Source organism: Lepidochelys kempii, chromosome 15 (assembly GCF_965140265.1).
Source record: "Lepidochelys kempii isolate rLepKem1 chromosome 15, rLepKem1.hap2, whole genome shotgun sequence".
In the NCBI taxonomy this organism is placed as follows: domain Eukaryota; kingdom Metazoa; phylum Chordata; order Testudines; family Cheloniidae; genus Lepidochelys; species Lepidochelys kempii.
Window position 1 is genome coordinate 2,833,447 of NC_133270.1, and position 19,877 is coordinate 2,853,323.

Consider the following 19,877-nt stretch of genomic DNA (forward strand, 5'->3'; position numbering starts at 1 on the left):
TGAGCGAAGGAGTTTTGTGGGGCGGCTGGCGGAGCGGAGCGCCGCTATGGGGCGGTCAGCTTCAGATCACGTAAGGTGCCTCTTACCCCCGTCCCATTTCCACCCAGGTTGGGAGGTAAAGCTCCGCCGATAAACTTTCGAACTCTGGGGCTGCCCTGACCAGGGACAGAGACTTTTGGGGCTTGGGACTTTGGGTGATTTGGGGTTGCTGGACTCAAGAACCAAAGGGAAAAGGGCATGCCCCAATTTGCCTGGGGTGGGGTTGTTTTTGCTCATGGGTTGTGTTATGAATCCTGTTGGTGGTGTTTCCCCAACATAATGCCACATTGTTTCTCTCTGTTATTAAAAGACTTTTGCTACACTCAGACTATGTGCTTGCGAGAGGGGAAGTATTGCCTCTTGGAGGCGACCAGCGCCCAGGTCACTGGGTGGGGGCTCGAGCCGGTTTGCATTGTGTTATTGGAATGGAACCCCTAGATATTGAACCCGGCCCTTGTTGCTGCCAACTCTGACGGGCAGAAGGGTTACAGTTATAGAGCCTCAATGTCTCAGAGCCTCAATGGCCTGCCCCACCACCAGGCATTCCTCAGTCACTGCATCGGTTCATGCCAAAGGCAGCTGCTTTCTGCTCAGGTATAAATGGGGGCTCCCTGACCTCTAACTCTTGCAAGAGCCCAGCCCCCTTTCTCTGTTCCGAGGCATCCATCTACAGGAAAAACCCTTTATTTATGTCTGGGCTAAATGGTGCTGGGGTGCTACAGAGGATCTGCCTTATCTCCCCAATGAGTCCAAAAAGACAGGAAACAAAGGGTAGGAATAAGTGGCCCATTTTCAGAATGGAGAGAAGTAAATAGAGGTGTCCCCGGAGGGGCTCGGATTGGTCTGGGACCAGCGCTCTTCAACATATTGATAAATGATCTACAAAAAGTGGTAATAAGGAGGTGGCAAAGTTTGCAGATGATACGAAATTACTCAAGATAGTTAAGTCCAAGACAGACTGCGAAGAGTTACAAAGGGACCTCACAAAATTGAGTGACTTGGCAACAAAATGGCAGATGAAATTCAGTGTTAAATGCGAAGTAATGCACATGACAAAATATAATCCCCACTATACATACCAAATGATGGTGCCTAAAATAGCTGTTACCCATCAAGAAAGAGATCTTGGAGTCATTTGCAGTACTCCGGAAGCACTATGAATGAATTTCTGTTCATAGAAATCAACAGTTTATTTGCTGAGAGATTTGATTCAGTTCCTAACAGCCAGAAGTTTTCTGTTGAAAAAGGATCCACTGACTTTGCTTTAGAAAGACTCAGCGTGGATAGTCTAGAGAAGGTGTCAGATGGAGTAAAAATTGTTAGAAAGGTTGAACAGCCTTCTAACCAAGAGGCTGTGCTAGGCCAGCCTTCTGGGGACGCTATGTTGTTGGAACATGAATGTCTCCATGCTGATTCTTTAAGTAAGCAGTCTGTGACTCAGGTACTGAGGAAAGATTTGGTTGCTGTTTTTTAAGAGCAGAACAGTCTTATCACTGAACCCTCAAGGATGCAGGGGATGGCAGGCAACTCTCATCTCTAGACACTTTGGATATGTCTTGTAGTCTCTTAGTGGACTAGACATCTGATTCTGTGTGGAAGCAGACGTTAGTAATGGAAGGATAAAAGAACCTTGAGTCTAACTTGCTAGTGAAAATGGATGGTATCTCTTTAAGACAGAGTCCAGCCTTGGAATTGGTAACTGAAGGATATAAATTCACTCCGTGTAGAGGTCAAGCACAGGAGTTTATTACTTACAGCGCTAACGGAGTGTCACCTTGCTTATTAGGCTCAGAGACACTGTCAATCGATTACAATGGAATATGTGGATTTTCCATGGGCAGGCTGACGGGGTAGGCAGTCCCACACCCCCGGATAGGTCCAGCAGCAAGACGTGATAGCACAGTAGCCAATGGTCAAAGGTTACATAATGTCTCCGCCCATGGTCTCAAGTTAATAAATTAACATCTAACATTGAATTAGTACTTTAATAAATGTATTAGTATAAAATACATGTTGAATTCTGATTTGGGGTCCATAGGAATGAAGAAGCTCCTTTGATTGTTCAACAGGTACATTCCTAGGGTTTAAAGCAAAGAAACAGTAAAAGTATATGGCAATAAAGATTGCTTTTTAAGTTGCTTATTTGTGTTTTAAGGCAGGCATTGGCTCCTGGGAAAGGGAGGTGGGAGGAGGCCATATTTTATATTGACATGTTCCAACCTTCATAAACTCAAGGTTGGATGTGTGGGAAGAACATCTCTCTACAGAAGAAACTAACACAACAGAAACAGGGCTTCTTTGTTCTATTTGCAACTTTGAATAAGACACAATTATTGCCCTAAACATCTGGAGTTTTACTGATCGGGCATATTTTAGCAAAAGCAAGGTTATCTTTTGGTTATTCTTCTTTCTCTTAGCTAATCACTATTTGCTAGGCCTCTGACCTCTTGGCCAAACTCTGGCCTTTGGGCCCATACACAAATCCATATACCAGGTTATTACATCAGCAATGGATTTTAATCCTTCAGTAACAGTTAAGAATCTGAGAACTATAAACAAGCTAGTGTCTGTGTTGATGCAAAGTACCTGACTGACTAGGGGAGAGAAAGACTTGCCCAGCAGGGAAGACATACCTAACCAGCCAATGGATTCTGTTACACAAGAGAGCTCAGATTTTGACCTTACAGGACAGGGAGAAAGGAAAAAATGTTGTCCTACAAATGGAAGCCACAGGTTGAAATGCCAAAACCCCGAGGGTATTGAGCCGAAGACGTGGCATGACAAAAATGCTTGTAAATGTACACTTGTAATGGATTTGATGTTAATGCGAATGTTAACTCTTGTGACGAATGCGTTGCTGATACCAAAACCTGTAAAAATGTACAATGTGCCTCATCTTTTGGAAAACCCTTGACCATGTTGGGAGTGACACATAAGAACACACATGATGTTAAAAGGCCTCGTGACACTGATGTTTCACAGTTAGTGCCTGTAACCAGTCTTGGAACTTTTCATAACAGAAAAGACATTACACACCTGATGTGCTGTATGAAAAGGGAACCTGAGGCACACTACCATATTGCTTTCATGGCTAAATGCCAAGATTCCTACACTATGGAGAACAGTAATAGCTACATTGACTTGATGGTAATTGGGTTCCAGACATTTGCTGGAGCTTGTATGGATAAATTAACTATTTTCATTAGCTCATGGAAAGATCACATAAGACATACAGGAAATATGCTGCAAGAGCAGATCCAATCCACTATTGGTCTAACCAAGTTTTACCTTGGGTTTGTAAAGGAATTCAATAATAAATTTTTACTTCCATAATGAACCTAACAAAGAAAAAGCCTGTTGTAATCAAACATGATTTTGATGAACCGTTTCTGTTATACACTGATACTTCTAATATTGGGTTCGAAGCTGGAGTAATACAGAAACAAGAATGGGAAGTTCCTATGATGCATTCAGCAGTGTCTGGAACACCCTTTCCTGCATCACTTTTGCATTCGGTGTGTGATGTTATCTGATTAAAATATGACCATGTAGATCATTGTTGCTACCAATTGTTCTATAATTGCAACAAATCTTGTACAAAATGTGGCATGTAAGATGTCTATGGAAAGGTTATGATTCACTGAATACGATTGTGCTATTTGTATGCATGTATCACTTTTGTATCTGAAGTTATGAGTATTGGCTCTATACCAGCACTCCCAGCTATCTTTGAGACACCACTGACTTCCTGAGGAAACTACAATCCATCGGTGATCTTCCAGAAAACACCGTCCTGGCCACGATGGATGTAGAAGCCCTCTACACCAACATTCCACACAAAGATGGACTACAAGCCGTCAGGAACAGTATCCCCGATAATGTCACGGCAAACCTGGTGGCTGAACTTTGTGACTTTGTCCTCACCCATAACTATTTCACATTTGGGGACAATGTATACCTTCAGATCAGCGGCACTGCTATGGGTACCCGCATGGCCCCACAGTATGCCAACATTTTTATGGCTGACTTAGAACAACGCTTCCTCAGCTCTCGTCCCCTAACGCCCCTACTCTACTTGCACTATATTGATGACATCTTCATCATCTGGACCCATGGAAAAGAAGCCCTTGAGGAATTCCACCATGATTTCAACAATTTCCATCCCACCATCAACATCAGCCTGGACCAGTCCACACAAGAGATCCACTTCCTGGACACTATGGTGCTAATAAGCGATGGTCACATAAACACCACCATATACCAGAAACCTACTGACCGCTATGCCTACCTACATGCCTCCAGCTTTCATCCAGACCACACCACACGATCCATTGTCTACAGCCAAGCTCTACGATACAACCGCATTTGCTCCAACCCCTCAGACAGAGACAAACACCTACAAGATCTCTATCAAGCATTCTTACAACTACAATACCCATCTGCTGAAGTGAAGAAACAGATTGACAGAGTCAGAAGAGTACCCAGAAGTCACCTACTACAGGACAGGCTCAACAAAGAAAATAACAGAACGCCACTAGCCATCACCTTCAGCCCCCAACTAAAACCTCTCCAACTCATCATCAAGGATCTACAACCTATCCTGAAGGATGACCCATCACTCTCACAGATCTTTGGAGACAGGCCAGTCTTTGCTTACAGACAGCCCCCCAACCTGAAGCAAATACTCATCAGCAACCACACACCACACAACAGAACCACTAACTCAGGAACCTATCCTTGCAACAAAGCCCATTGCCAACTGTGTCCACATATCTATTCAGGGGACACCATCATAGGGCCTAATCACATCAGCCACACTATCAGAGGCTTGTTCACCTGCTCATCTACAATGTGATATATGCCATCATGTGCCAGCAATGCCCCTCTGCCTGTACATTGGCCAAACTGGACAGTCTCTACGTAAAAGAATAAATGGACACAAATCAGATGTCAAGAATTATAACATTCAAAAACCAGTTGGAGAGCACTTCAATCTCTCTGGTCACTCGATTACAGACCTAAATATTGCAATTCTTCAACAAAAAAACTTCAAAAACAGACTCCAACAAGAGACTGGTGAATTGGAATTAATTTGCAAACTGGATACAATTAACTTAGGCTTGAATAGAGACTGGGAGTGGATGGGTCATTACACAAAGTAAAACTATTTCCCCATGTTTATTCCCCCCCTCCACCCCCCACTGTTCCTCAGACATTCTTGTCAACTGCTGGAAATGGCCCACCTTGATTATCACTACAAAAGGCTTTTTGCCCCTCCGCTCTCAAGCTGGTAATAGCTCACCTTACCTGATCACTCTCGTTACAGTGTGTATGGTAACACCCATTGTTTCATGTTCTCTGTGTATAGAAATCTCCCCACTGTATTTTCCACTGAATGCATCCGATGAAGTGAGCTGTAGCTTACGAAAGCTTATGCTCAAATAAATTGGTTAGTCTCTAAGGTGCCACAAGTCCTCCTTTTCTTTTTGCGAATACAGACTAACACGGCTGCTACTCTGAAACCAGCTCTATACCTGTATTTCTAATGTTTGCTTCCAGGAAACACCAAAAAGGTATTTAGCCGGCACATTGTGAAGGGACTATTCAAATAAATTTGTTAGTCTCTAAGGTGTCACAAGTACTCCTTTTCTTTATTCAAATTAAGTGGCTCATAAGAAGGACACTTAACTCACAATGGAAGACACCCATCTACACTGAATGGTCATCCTGTGAACGTTCTGTCTGTGGTATAGGTAATGGCTTCTTCTGTGACTAAGCAAAATCATGCATGGACATGTGACTTACCCATGTGACTCCAAAATTCCAACTCTCCTGTAATTTTCCATTAGCTGTGCTGAGGGCTTTGTTTGAAACCATGAATTTCCATCCACATGGCAGAAGCTATAAAAGGAGCTGGAAACATCTCCATTTTGCCTTTTTCCTGCTCAAACCGCTGGACTATGGACTTATACTAATGGGAGCATCTAACCAAGGGGCTGAAGACCTTCCAATGATTTGGAAGCAACCAGCAATTTGACTTAAGACAGCAGTTTATTCCATCACTGCTGAACCAAGAACTTTGCAATTATTGTGTGTATTTGATTCCTTTAACCAATTTTAACTTTCTTTCTTTCTTTCTTTCTTTCTTTCTTTCTTTCTTTCTTTCTATAAATAAACGTTTAGATTTTAGATACTAAAGGATTGGCAACAGCGTGATTATTGGGTAAGATCTGAGTTATATATTGACCTGAGTGTGTGGCTGGTCCTTTGGGATCAGAAGAACCTTTTGTTTTGTTTTAAAGAACGACTCATCTTTAAGTCTAGTGTCTGCGTGTTGAATCTAGGACTGGGATACCTAAGGAAACTGCTTCCCTGACTTCTTGCTAGCCAGTGTGGTGAGACAGAAGTTTACTTTTGTTGCTGGTTTGGTATATCTTATGGAAGAAAACCACCAGTTTTGGGGTGTGTCTGCCATATTTCTCAGCAGTTTGTCCTGAATTTGGTATTCTCAGTTGTGACCCATAAAGGCACAGTTACAGAAGGGATCCTTACTGTTACAAAGAACATATGTAAGACAGTTTACAAACCTTATGTTTTTAAGACCCCATGTGCTCTGTCGTACTTACTTTAAAAACTAACTAAGCAATGCATATACTTGTATTGATGTCATGGCCCCACTGAACTGTATATCAAAACTAATGTGGCCCTATACATGTCATGGATTGTATCTCAGGTATATGCCTCAAATTACTTCTGAGTACAGGTTTGGCAGCAGTAAGTACAGTGAGATGCAGCAATTAGAGGTTTGTACTCACAATTCCAGGCTATGTGGAGTTAAACATGTCTTAGCACATATTCATCTGATGGTTTGATTATTGATATAATTGATATTTCCATGTAGCATCACAATAAGTGGCCGACCTTTCCACTTGTTTTCTCGACCACACAACACAAATACGCATCAATAACCTACAACAGGTGTTGAAAGAATAGTTAACATTTCAAAAACATCTGAGGAATCAGTCCAGTCACCTTCCATGTTTACAACAATTTCAATTTATCTCATCACCCAGCCATCTTCCTAGCATCAGGTTACGAAATGAAGTGTCATACAAACCCATTTTCTTACTTTGGCCTCCAGTCTCTGTGGGTAAGTACAAATCTTACTAGAAAATAAAAATTAACGGATATTACATGTATGGTAACACAATTACTTTTTCCTCTGTTTGACCATCATGAATGCTGCCATTCTTACCCGGAAACTTTTAACATGCTTCATAAATGGAAGTTTGTTAACAAACTGTTTAAAAATAAATGTGTGGCAAGCATTATCTTTGAGAAACCATTCTTTGTCTTCACCATCCCCCATAAGCATGTCATCAACATCACTTGGATCACTGCTTGCAACTTCTGCCACTACACACTCCTCTTCTTCCATGCCTGTGACCTCCCCCTTGATCACTTGACTGTCATGAGGCTGGCGAGATACATTGCCTCCCGTCTCTCCGATCTCTTCTGAGACAAGTGTTTTCTCACGGTCACCCACAGCAGTTTCCATTTCCATGTTTTCCTGTGATCTGTTTTCAGGGCCTGATGTTGGAGGCTCTTTAAATAGTTTTAAGAGGGAGATATTGTACATAGATCCTTAAAGATTTCCTGAGATGGTTTCCAATTTAACTCTTTTACCCTCGACAGTGGTCACTTTGAGTGGTCCACAATAGGTAGGTTGCAGCGGCCCTCCCTTTCTTGTTTTCCTTCTCGCATTCAGTAACATGACACTGTCCCCAACCTCCAATGTTAGTTTCCCATGTTTACAAGTCTTACTTTTGGCATGTTGTATTTGTGGGTTTTCTTGTGCTTTAGAAATATCACTAAGAGCCAGTTCAATGTCAACATCATTTCTACATTTCAAATATATGCTGCACTCTTTGTAGTATTCTTCATTGAGCTCCTCGAAATCTGTTAGCTTGGTAAACAAATGGAGAAGGAGTTATGTTTGTAAAATGAACAGTCACAGAATAACATGTGCATCTGAAAGGTGATGGTTCTTAAAGACACTTACAGTGTAATTGTCTGAAACTTGGTCTGGGAATGTTGCTTCAAAGCCATACAGAAGTTGAAAGGGTGACATTTTGGTTATTGTGTTTGGTTTTGATCGCAACGAAAATAAAATGTCACCAAGATATTAATCCCAATTACTCCCAGTGTCATCAACCAACTTCCGCAATGCTCTGTAACAAATGGTGATAGATTATTTGTGGGGGGAGGGGAAAGGACTGTCTTTACTGAGGGAAATTCAACAGAATCCAAAAGGCATAAGGAGGAGGCCATCCTAGTGCATTGGTATAATTACTTTTTCTTGAAATGCACGAAAAGTGGACTTGCAATGTACTAAAATTTTGAAGCAATTTGTAGCTTCTGTCATAGTTCATTCTCCTTGCTATTAAAACTGTAATTTTCCCAGCCCTAAAATTATCTTTTGATGGATTTGTTTGTGTTTTTAGCCAATCCATTCGTTTGTGGGTGGTATGGGCTGGTGAAGCTATGCTATATTCCCAATTTTTTGCAAAGCTCCAGGTTACACTGAGAGAAAATAAGTTATGCCATAAACTTTCCTTTGGACAGGCTTGGTGGGTAAAAAGAGACCAAAGAATAAAATGTTATAGCAGCCCCGATGGGGTGACCAGCAGTAATCCTTGCCAAACTTGAGTGGGAGTTCATAGAAACTTGTCAGCAAAAATGCCCATAAAGAAAAACTCACAAGGGCAATGAAGCCAACGTTCACCATCAGCTATCTGTGACTGAATGTGTGGTTGAAGACATAGTCAAAAAAACCCTCAGAAATAAGTATTTACCTCATTATTGAATTCTGACCCACAATCTGTCAGTATACGCTGTGGGCATCCCAATCACATTATAATTTTGTACATTTTGTTTGCCACCACAGATGCCAACTTATTTCAAAATGGAAATGCTTCAACCCATCTTGAAAGATAGTCTGTGGCTGCCAGTATATACCAGTATCCCTTCTTTCTTGTCGGAAATGGCCCTATTAAATCTATTCCCACCAATTCAAAGGGCCAACTGACCTGTATGCAAGGGAACCGGTTGGAGTCATACTTTGGATTTCTCTTATATCGTATTCTCAATAAGTCCATAAGTAGTAAGTATACTGAACACTATGATGTGGGTTCCACAACCACACTATCAGAATCTAGTTTCATTTGTAAAAACAGAACAAAAAGAAATAAATAAACAGAAAGAAGTCAACAAAAAAGTAATACAGGAATACATATAAGAAAAATGATACAATAATAAACCTGCAGAAATATGCCAGTGCAAGGAGCAATAGAGCTTATTGTTGCACTCTGTTGTGCCACTCACGTGCATTGCATTCAGCCTCTTTGTGTAGCAAGGGTAAACATGGAGAATGATCAGCAATTATCTTTGACTCTCTATTTATAAGATTTCATAATGGTTTTTAAAGGAAGAGAATGAGACTTGATGTCATGTATATGCAGTCCACACTAAGAACATTCTTAATGCTTTGACCCTGGAAGGAATCTAAAAGAAATTTCTGAAGAAATGTAGTAGATTTCTCAGGGTCCCAAATTCACCTGTCAGCTTTTCAAGGTGGTATCCAGATTTAATTCTGGCAATGCAGATATCATGAAACCTAATTTAGACGGAATAATAGGATGATTTAATTGGGGATGGGTCCTGCTTTTGAGCAGGGGGTTGGACTAGATGACCTCCTGAGGTCCCTTCCAACCCTGATATTCTATGATTCTATGAAATTAAAATTCTTGTATGAAAATATTACAGTAACTCCTTGCTTAATGTTGTAGTTATGTTCCTGAAAAATGCTACTTTAAGCGAAACGATGCTAAGTCACTCCAATTTCCCCATAAGAATTAATATAAATAGGGGGGGTTAGGTTCCAGGGAATCTTTTTTCGCTAGACAAAAGACTATATTTTATATATATATATATAGAATCATAGAATATCAGGATTGGAAGGGACCTCAGGACATCATCTAGTCCAACCCCCTGCTCAAAGCAGGACCAACCCCAACTAAATCATCCCAGCCAGGGCTTTGTCAAGCCTGACCTTAAAAACCTCAAAGGAAGGAGATTCCACCACCTCCCTAGGTAACGCATTCCAGTGCTTCACCAACCTCGTAGTGAAAAAGTTTTTCCTAATATCCAACCTCAACCTCCCCCACTGCAACTTGAGACCCTTGCTCCTTGTTCTGTCATCTGCTACCACTGAGAACAGTCTAGCTCCATCCTCTTTGGAACCCCCTTTCAGGTAGTTGAAAGCAGCTATCAAATCCCCCCTCATTCTTCTCTTCTGCAGACTAAACAATCCCAGTTCCCTCAGCCTCTCCTCATAAGTCATGTGTTCTAGACCCCTAATAATTTTTGTTGCCCTCGTTGGACTCTTTCCAATTTTTCCACATCCTTCTTGTAGCATGGGGCCCAAAACTGGACACAGTACTCCAGATGAGGCCTCACCAATGTCAAATAGAGGGGAACGATCACGTCCCTCGATCTGCTGGCAATGCTCCTACTTATACAGCCCAAAATGCCATTGGCCTTCTTGGCAACAAGGGCACACTGTTGACTCATATCCAGCTTCTCATCCACTGTAACCCCTTGGTCCTTTTCTGCACAACTGCTGCCTAGCCACTCAGTCCCTAGTCTGTAGCGGTGCATGGGATTCTTCCATCCTCAGTGCAGGACTCTGCACTTGTCCTTGTTGAACCTCATCAGATTTATTTCGGCCCAGTCCTCTAATTTGTCTAGGGCACTCTGCGTATCTACCACTCCTCCCAGTTTAGTGTCATCTGCAAACTTGCTGAGAATCATAGAATCATAGAATATCAGGATTGGAAGGGACCTCAGTAGGTCATCTAGTCCAACCCCCTGCTCAAAAGCAGGACCCATCCCCAATTAAATCATCCCAGCCAGGGCTTTGTCAAGCTTGACCTTAAAAACTTCTAAGGAAGGAGATTCCACCACCTCCCTAGGCAACGCATTCCAGTGTTTCACCACCCTCCTAGTGAAAAAGTTTTTCCTGAGGGTGCAATCCACACCATCCTCCAGATCATTAATGAAGTTATTGAACAAAACTGGCCCCAGGACCGACCCTTGGGGCACTGCGCTTGATACCGAGTGCCAACTAGACATGGAGCCATTGATCACTACCCATTGAGTCCGATGATCTAGCCAGCTTTCTATCCACCTTATAGTCCATTCATCCAGCCCATACTTCTTTAACTTGCTGGCAAGAATACTGTGGGAGACAGTGTCAAAAGCTTTGCTAAAGTCAAGGAACAACACGTCCATTGCTTTCCCTTCATCCACAGAGCCAGTTATCTTGTCATAGAAGGCGATTAGATTAGTCAGGCATGACTTGCCCTTGGTGAATCCATGCTGACTGTTCCTGATCACTTTCCTCTCCTCGAAGTGCTTCAAAATGGATTCCTTGAGGACCTGCTCCATGATTTTTCCAGGGACTGAGGTGAGGCTGACTGGCCTGTAGCTCTCAGGATCCTACTCCTTCCCTTTTTTAAAGATGGGCACTACATTAGCCTTTTTCCAGTCATCCAGGACCTCCCCCGGTCGCCATAAGTTTTCAGAGATAATGGGCAATGGCTCGGCAATCACATCAGCCAACTCCTTTAGCACCCTCGGATGCAACGCATCCGGCCCCATGGACTTGTGCTCGTCCAGCTTTTCTAAATAGCCCCGAACCACTTCTTTTCCCACAGAGGGCTGGTCACCTCTTTACCATACTGTGCTGCCCAGTGCAGTAGTCTGAGAGCTGGCCTTGTTCGTGAAGACAGGCAAAAAAAGCATTGAGTACATTAGCTTTTTCCACAACCTCTGTCACTAGGTTGCCTCCCTCATTCAGTAAGGGCCCCACACTTTCCCTGAACTTCTTCTTGTTGCTAACATACCTGAAGAAACCCTTCTGGTTACTCTGAACATCCCTTGCTAGCCTCAACTCCACCTGTGATTTGGCCTTCCTGATTTCACTCCTGTATGCCTGAGCAATATTTTTATACTCCTCCCTAGTCATTTGTCCAATCTTCCACTTCTTGTAAGCTTCTTTTTTGTCTTTAAGATCAGCAAGGGTTTCACTGTTAAGCCATAATGGTCGCCCGGCATATTTACTATTCTTTCTACACATCAGGATGGTTTGTTCCTGCAACCTTGATAAGGATTCTTTAAAATACAGCCAGATCTCCTGGACTCCTTTCCCCCTCATGTTATTCTTCCCAGGGATCCTGCCCTCAGTTCCCTGAGGGAGTCAAAGTCTGTTTTTCTGAAGTCCAGGGTCTGTATTCTGCTGCTGTCCTTTCTTCCTTGTGTCAGGATCCTGAACTCAACCATCTCATGGTCATTGCCACCCTGGTTCCCATTGACTTTAGCTTCCCCTACTAATTCTTCCCGGTTTGTGAGCAGCAGGTCAAGAAGAGCTCTGCCCCTACTTGGTTCCTCCAGCAATTGCACCAGGAAATTGTCCCCTACACTTTCCAAACACTTCCTGGATTGTGTGTGTATTGCTCTCCCAGCAGATATCGGGGTGATTGAAGTCCCCCATGAGAACCAGGGCCTGTGATCTAGTAACTTCTGTTAGTTGCCGGAAGAAAGCCTCACGCACCTCATCCCCCTGGTCCGGTGGTCTATAGCAGGCTCCCACCACGACATCACCCTTCTTGCTCATGCTTCTAAACTTAATCCAGAGACTCTCAGGTTTTTCTGCAGTTTCATACCTGAGCTCTGAGCAGTCATACTGCTCTTTTACATACAATGCAACTCCCCCATCTTTTCTGCCCTGCCTGTCCTTCCTGAACAGTTTATATCCATCCATGACAGTACTCCAGTCATGTGAGTTATCCCACCAAGTCTCTGTTATTCCAATCACGTCATAATTCCTTGACTGTGCCAGGACTTCCAGTTCTCCCTGCTTGTTTGCCAGGCTTCTTGCATTTGTGTATAGGCACTTAAGATAACTTGCTGATCGTCCCACTTTCTCAGTATGAGACAGGAGCCCTCCCCTCTCACGCTCTCCTGCTCGTGCTTCCTCCCGGGATCCTAATTCCCCACTTACCTCAGGGCTTTGGTCTCCTTCCCCCCGGTGAACCTACTTTAAAGCCCTCCTCACTAGGACATAAACACAGTATAAGTTTTAAACAAACAATTTAATACTGTACACAGCAATGATGATTGTGAAACTTGGTTGAGGTGGTGAAGTCAGAGGGTGGAAGGGGGTGGGATATTTCCCAGGGAATGCCTTACTGCTAAATGATAAACTAGCACTCGGCTGAGCTCTCAAGGGTTAACACATTGTTCTTAATGTAACCTCACACTCTACAAGGCAGCACGAATGGAGGGAGGGGAGACAGCATGGCAGAGAGAGACAGAGACGCACACCGTGTGTGAGAGAGAGAAAGATGCGCATTGCCCCCTTAAGTACACTGACCCCACTCTAAGTACATTGCCTTTTTAAGTAGATCAGCAAGTTGAGACAGCAGCTGCTGCTGGCAAGCTCCCTCCATTCTGAGCCCTGTTGTGTCTCCCCCACCCCCCGCAGAAATAAGGTACAGGGGCAGGGGCAGGAATTGGGGGGGACACCCTGACATGAGCACCCCTCTTTCCCCACACCCCCTGCACAGCAAGCAGGAGGCTCCCGGGAGCAGCACACGGCAATGGGGGGAGGGACACCTGAACTACCCGGCAATTGATCACTTGCTGGGAGGCTGCTGCACAGGGAACTTAGGGGAGCTGATGGGAGGTTGCCATGCCACCCTGGTTCCAAGCCCCCACCATCTCGTTGCAATGGGCTGCTCTTCCTGCAAGCAGCGGACAAAGCAGGAGGCTGCCAAACAACATTATGAAGGTGCATTGCCCAACTTTAAAGGAGCATGTTCCCTAGTTGATCAGCCACTAACAACGAAACAACGTTAAGCGGGACAAGTTTAAGTGAGGTGTGTCAGAGGGGTAGCTGTGTTAGTCTGTATCAGCAAAAACAACAAGGAGTCCTTGTGGCACCAGATAAATTTGTTAGTCTCTAAGGTGCCACAAGGGTGCCTCGTGTTTTTTTTAAGTGAGGAGTTACAGTACTGCAAGGGAAGGGATTGTACATTTTTACTCCTGAGGGCATTCTGTGCCAAAAAATTAAAAATTCTGCAAAATTCTGCAAGTTTTATTTGTCAATAAATAAATGCAGAGGCTCCAGCACGGCAGTGGGGAGCACAGGCCACTGGCTGCACGAAGGTGGGAGCTCACCCTGCAGCCCCCCCAGCCCTGGGACACGGACTCAGCCGTGAAGCTGCACCTGACCCGGGCACAGCACAAGGCCTGGGCCTGCCCCAGAAACACCCTGCCCCTCTGTGCCAGGAGCACCAGGTGTGGGGCAGGCTCAACCAGGCTGGATCCAAGTGTGGAGGGGTCCAGGCGTGGGTGAGAGGATTGTGTGGGACAATCTGGGTGCAGGCAGCTCAGTGGGGGGTATAGGTGTGGGGGGTCTGGATGCACAAAGACTGGTTGGGGGAGGGTTCCAGGGGCAGGGGCAATGGGACTCTGCAGGAGCTTCCAGGTGAAGGTGGTTGGGGCTCGGTGGAGGGCTCTGGGTGTGGGAGTCTCAGCGGGGGGGTGGGAGGGGAGGGTCTGGGTTGGGGGAGTGGGGCTTGGTGGGGGGCGTCAGTGTAGCTAGTTGGAGGTCAGTGGCATGGGGCGATGGGGCATGAGGGTGGGGGTTTGAGTGCAGGAAACTCAGTGGGGGGTGGTCTAGGTGCAGGGGAGGGGGCCCAGAGGCAGGAGGTCTGGGTGCAGGGGAATCCAGATGCAGGGGTTGAGGTTCAGTACTGTGGGGTTTGGTATGGAGAGCTAGGGGGTATCTAGATGTACCCAGTGAGACTTCACAGGGGTCTCTGCGTATGGGTGGTCTGGATGCACAGGGGTGGATGGGGGAGCAGTTCCCCGTACAGTGACCCCCTTCCCCCCACAGCTGAGGAGCAATAGGGCCAGGAAGCAGGGGAGGATGCTGAGCTTCCTGCAGCTGGGGGAGGTTTTGGGGGGTGGGTCTGACACAGCCCCAGTCAATCCTTGCAGGGGAAGAGGAAGTCCTGTCCTCTTCTGCCTCCACCCTAGCCGGGACTAGCAGCTGATCCTGGCCCAGGGTAGGAGCCACTGGGTGGGGTGTCCCCAGCCCTGCAGTGATTTAGCTCTTTGCCAGATGCTCCAGGTGCCTGAAATGATGTACCTTCTCTGCTAGGGAGTGGTACGTGTCTGCTCTTGCAGTTTCCCTTCTGCTTCCCTGTCAGAAAGTTATTTTTCTGCGGGGAAGCAAAGAAATCTGATGGGGACATGAATTCTGCAGACGGTGGAGCAGAATTCCCCCAGGGGTAACATTTTGCAGCAAATGTATAATTACTGTTCTTTCACAATGTAAATGTAAAATTTGTATTTAAAATATAAATTAAATATTTCAGGATTTAGTTTTATGCTGGTACAGACCCAATCAGCGATGTCTTTTGTCATCCCAGGCCAATAGTATCTTGTGCTCAGGGCCATTGTCATTTTGACAGTTCCTTGATGTCCACCCCATGGACTGTCATGATACTGTTCAAAGAGTTGTCGGGTTTGTTTCACGGTGTGCACAACAACAACCTTTCTTCCTGTGGCAGAATGAAAAGTGTCCCCTCTGCTAGTCAGAGAAGATGGAGATGTGATGATGACATCAACTGCTGCGCTTAAGCAAATATCAGATATTTTCATCGTCATAGATTCATTATAGGGCATATGCATCTACCAGATAGCTGACTACAGAATGGGTCATGCTGCCTTTGGTAAGGTGTGTGTGTGTGTGTGGGGGGTTTCAATATATAACTGTAAGTCGATGTTGACAACAATTTCTCCCATTAACAAGTCTGGTTTTACAATACTTGAAATGTATTGAATCCATTCATATTGATAATGTGAAAGTAGAATGAATTATATTGAAATTATAATTCATTAAAGAAATGCTATTTGAAGAGTTTGTTGAAATATAGTTGTCAGGAAGAGAAACGTTAAGGCGTGTGAGACAATGGGTCCTCAAACTAATTCTGAGGAAGTGAGCTGTAGCTCACGAAAGCTCATGCTCAAATAAATTGGTTAGTCTCTAAGGTGCCACAAGTACTCCTTTTCTTTTTGCGAATACAGACTAACACGGCTGTTCCTCTGAAACCTGTATAAATAAGTTATCTTTAGCCTCAGAGAGGGGCTCACATCTGGGTGCATTGGCAAAGCGCTTTGCTAATAAACAGAGTGGTCTGACAAATTATGTGAGTCCTGCATCTGACTTTGACAATAAGTATCAAACAATGATCTCTTTCTTTGTTTTAACAAATGCATCAAACCCTTAATATTTCCCAATATGACCCAGAACATTTTGTGTTCCAAAGTAGCTAGTGCAAGTATCTGCATTTCAGTGCATCCCATAGCTATGGCTGTGTAGTTTCCTATTTCTAATTTTTTTTTTCTTATGGATAAGCCATGTGGTAGTATTAAGCCATTACCTAAGATTCCATCAGCCTTTTAGGTTACCCAGACCAATTTGGACCAAGTCTACATTGGCAAGTACTTGTTTTTGTATCAGGCTGTCCTGTAGCTGGGACAGAGAGCTTAATTTATTTTTAAGTACCTGCAGGTCTTCAGTATTTTTTTTTAAACACACAACAGTGCTAGCAACAAGACAAAACACAAGACAAAACATAGAACACAAAACACAATTTCTATTGTGACAGTAGATTCATGGTATTGGGTTGCTCTTCAGCTGGCATCAGCTTTTCCTGATTTTCTGAAAGGCAAAAAGAACATGTTTCTACCCCTTTTGGGGTGGCAGATTATTGCTTAAAATATTTCTTTTACAAATACCCTTGCTGATTGCAGGCAAAACGGAGGAATTGCCCCCACATTTTCCTGTTTTTGTTCTATAGGCAGGCCAGGTTTCAATGGCTTCTATCTTTTAAGGAAAAAGAAAAGGAGTACTTGTGGCACCTTAGAGACTAACCAATTTATTTGAGCATGAGCTTTCGTGAGCTACAGCTCACTTCACCGGATGCGGTTGCATCCTGTTGCATCACAAACCTGGATTTGTGCTGGAAATGGCCCACCTGATGATCACTTTAGATAAGCTATTACCAGCAGGACAGTGGGGTGGGATGAGGTATTGTTTCATATTCTCTGTGTATATATAAAGTCTGCTGCAGTTTCCACGATATGCATCTGAGGAAGTGAGCTGTAGCTCACGAAAGCTTATGCTCTAATAAACTGGTTAGTCTCTAAGGTGCCACAAGTACTCCTCTTCTTTTTGAGAATACAGACTAACACGGCTGTTACTCTGAAACCTTTTCTCTTTGTAATTATGCCTGGGGGTGCCGTACATAGGACCTTCTCCCCCTTTACCTGCGTCCCTCCAGCCTCTGCAGAGTGAACTTTTTCACTCTTTTTGTATTCCTGGAGTGCCTCTTTCACTATTTTCAGCTGGCTTTGGGTATTTGTAGCCAGCACCTTCCAATTGTCTGCTCCCTTTTCCGTTTGTGCCTTTTCCTTTTTACATGAAGACAAACGGAGGGAAGTCCTTACCTGCCTCCCACAACAACCAAATTGCTGCTGCATCTCTGTTGGCAGCACGAGAAGGTTTGCATATGAGGATATATGGAGCCAATCTATCCTCCAGGTCCAAAATAGAACAGACATCAGCTTGGGCTTGTTTAGTCCAAGGACTGTGCCCAAATTTTTGAAGGATTTGTTTAAAAGGTGTAATTTCTTTAACAAAAGCTGAGGTTGGAGTTCCTTCTGACTCCATTCCTCCCTCTGGTACTGGCTTACACTGTTTTCTTTTAAACATCTTAACATGGATATTTCAATCTCTTTGTCACTCCTGGTATTACTTAGTAAGTGACACAGCCTAGATTCTGAAATCATAGCTTAATCTATGCGTTTTTCCCCTGCTACCTTCCCGGAGGCCAGCAGGTCCCCTGCTACCTTCCCGGAGGCCAGCAGGTCCCCTGCTACCTTCCCGGAGGCCAGCAGGTCCTGTTAACCTGTTCTTCCCTGCTACCTTCCCAGAGGCCAGCAGGTCCCCTGCTACCTTCCCGGAGGCCAGCAGGTCTGGTTAACCTAACAGAAATGCCTAGCTCAATAGAGCTGGTGGTGTGCACACCAATATTTACAATAACTGAGGTTTTTTACCAATATTCCCCCTTTTGCAATTCTCCACCAAAATGTTATACCAATAAAATAAAAACCAGCAGGATCTTATTAAAGGGAAAAAGGCAAAATACCACATTTACTGTGAATACAGAAAGAATAATAGTAAGCAGTTAGTTATAGCTATAACATTCCATTCAATCTCATATTTATTCACACATTCATTCATACAAACACACACATACACACCCACACACACAGGTTCTGCAATGTTGTTATCATAGTTACCAGCCTTAGAGTTGCTCATGCCAAGCCACTGGCCAGGTGGCCTGGACATGAGGAGGGAGCAGGGCCTTGTCAGATGCTCATCTGATGCTCCTGGAAGTTGGTTTGCAGAATCAGACCCCAAAGTTCTTACTTTCTAGAGTCCATTTTTATAGGAGTTTCTTCCTAGGCCAGTCTATGGGAATTACTTCATCATGCTGTTGCTGAATCAATCAGCAGATGGCACATTCCTGATGGCTCCGTGCTGCCAGATGTTATCTTGTTCTTTGGTTCTCCCATTCTTGAGGCTGTTGGGTGGATTCCAGTCTGCCCTGCGGGGGCCCTCTGGTTATTTCCACTTGACGCCTTCTTCAGCCAATGGACACTGGATTCTTAGGCTGGCACCTCCCTGATCATTCAGTTATTATCCACACCAAGCATCCATCCACATACATCGTCTATCTCTATTTTAATCACAATTATTAATATAACAAAAGGGCAGGGAGTCTCTGGGTGCTGTTTCTGTTGTTACAGAGTATTGCTTTGAGTCTCTCTCTCTCTGAATTGCTTTGAGAACAGACTCTGTCTTAGAATGTACTAACGCAATTATCAGCTTGCAAGTTTCACACATAGAGGGAGAGAAACAGCACCAAAAACCAAGAGACCTCTTAATTAGTAATACCCTGGAATTTAAACTATTATAAATAGAATTACAAATATTATAAATATGCCTACAAATGGCCTGCCCCACCACCAGACATTCCTCAGTCACTGCATTGGTTCATGCCAAAGGCAGCTGCTTTCTGCTCAGGTATAAAATGGTGGGCTCCCTGACCTCCAACTCCTGCAAGGGCCCAGCCCCCTTTCCCTGTTCAGAGGCATCCATCTACAGGATAAACCCTTTGTTTACATCTGGGCTATATGGTACTGGGGGTGCTACAGAGGATCTGCCTTATCTCTGCAGTGAGTCCAGTGCATCTTGCGGGGCATCTTGTTCCACAGAAGGCTGGTTAAAGGGGCTGTGATTGTTGAAAATTGGGGTATGAGCTGCCGATAACACCTGGCAGTCCCAGGGAAGATTTCACTTGTTGCATTTTGGTGGGGACTGGAGATTCCACAGGGCCCTTTACCTGACCTGTCAGAGGCTTGATTCTCCCATTTCCCAGAGCATAACCCAGGTATTTCATTTCCATGCAGCTAATCCAATGTTTAACTGGATTGGCTGTGAGACCCTCTGCCCTGAGGGACTGGAGCACAGCTCTGACTTGCTGGAGATGCTCTGATGAGGTGGTTGCATAAACCACTGCATCATCCAGGGAGGTAGAAGTATCTTGTCCATTAGTCTTTGAACCATCAGTGGGGCC